We start from the raw sequence: 1,398 nt of genomic DNA, 5'->3' as shown, positions 1-1,398 counted from the left end.
CGTGGGCCACGTGCGCTCACCGGAGCGGCCTTGCTGCTGCCGCGGCCACCGGGGTCGGCTGGGACACTTAGACGGCGGGCACGTCCCCTTCCAGAGGCTTTAATTGAAAAATAGAACTCAGGAAAGTGTCGTTTCCCACTTTGTGCGTGTTTTATGGGATAGGAAGGAGTGGTCCAGGCAGAGGAGGGTTGCCGAGCTACCCCGGAAAGACCAAGGTAGTGCGAATTCTGGACCCACCCCCCCTCCCCCCCGACCTCTCCGCAGCTCAGGGTGGGTGTGCTCTCTGACCGGAGCCCACTGGTCCGCAACTCCAGGCTGTCCTGTCACCTCCCCCCTGCTCTCTCGGGGCTAGGTCACTTGTTATGTGTAAGATCCGGAGAAGCCCCTCAGTTGAGCAGATGGTCCCTCCTGTTTTGGTTCTCTGGGCGGGGCTTTGGTGTGGGCCTCGCTGCTGACCTGAGAGACCCCTACCCTGGCACTCATCCCACGGAAGGGCTTCCTGTGATTCACACAAGCATGTGCACAGCTTTCCTGCCAGCGCTGGGATGCCCCGAGGAAGGGAAGTGATCACAGGCCAGGGCAGAAAAGCCATAATTTTAGGACACAAGACCTTTGAGAGGCTGGAATAGCCTGCAGGTGCTTGTTGCAGAACTTGGTATTCTTCCCTAGAGCTAAGCAGAGGCTCACTTGGGAAAGGGATGTAGGAAGGCATAGAGAGAAGGTACCCTAAGAAAAATGGCCAGTTCAGAAATTGTATATTTCAAACTGGGAGAAACGTTTTTCTCTTAACCCTGTATTCAGGCTGTTACTGTGTTTCAGTCCATTTGGAGTTAAATCAACTTTTTGGACCAGTGTGGGTTTATTAACAATGTACATATGAAGTACATTGTGTTTCAAATTCCCAAGAACCAACTGACTCGAATTTTTAGAACTACTAGTGGTATGGAAATTACTTTGTAACATAAAACAATCAGGCAATACTAACAGTTTCTCTCTGTACAGGAGTATTCTCAGCAACTATTGCAATTAAATATACTACTTAATTGGAGCCCATTTCAGTGGAATAAATCTGTCCATGGGTTTTCTTTTTTCTTTCTTCATTATTTATTTATTTTAGAGATGGGATCTTGCTCTGTTACCCAGCCTGAAACACGGTGGTATGCAGTCATAGCTCACTGTAGCCTCTAACTCCTGGCCTCAAGTGATTCTCCTGCCTTAGCCTCTGGAGTAGCAGTGACTACCGGCGCAGGTCACCACACCCAGCTTATTTTTTTGTTGTTGTAGTTGGTAGGAACAGGGTCTCGCTATGTTGCCCGGGCTGGTCTCAAACTCCTGATCTCAATCAGTCCTTCTGCCCTGGCCTCCCAGAGTACTGAGATTACAGGCATGAGTCATCAC

The 1,398-nt window shown here is 50.0% G+C and overlaps 1 protein-coding gene across 1 annotated transcript in view; it reads left to right on the top strand.

Moving 5' to 3' along the window:
- The window catches only part of TXNDC5 (thioredoxin domain containing 5 (endoplasmic reticulum)), a 27,447-nt gene continuing 26,049 nt past the window's right edge, over nucleotides 1-1,398 (top strand). The window contains exon 1 of the mRNA XM_011989626.1: nucleotides 1-125. The gene's annotated coding sequence lies outside the window, so the exon portion shown is untranslated. The remainder of the gene's footprint in view (nucleotides 126-1,398) is intronic.

The sequence above is a fragment of the Mandrillus leucophaeus genome, unplaced genomic scaffold (genome assembly GCF_000951045.1).
Source record: "Mandrillus leucophaeus isolate KB7577 unplaced genomic scaffold, Mleu.le_1.0 Scaffold36, whole genome shotgun sequence".
Lineage (NCBI taxonomy): Eukaryota > Metazoa > Chordata > Mammalia > Primates > Cercopithecidae > Mandrillus > Mandrillus leucophaeus.
The sequence above is the reverse complement of the archived record's forward strand: the minus strand, read 5'-3'. Positions and strand labels throughout refer to the sequence as shown.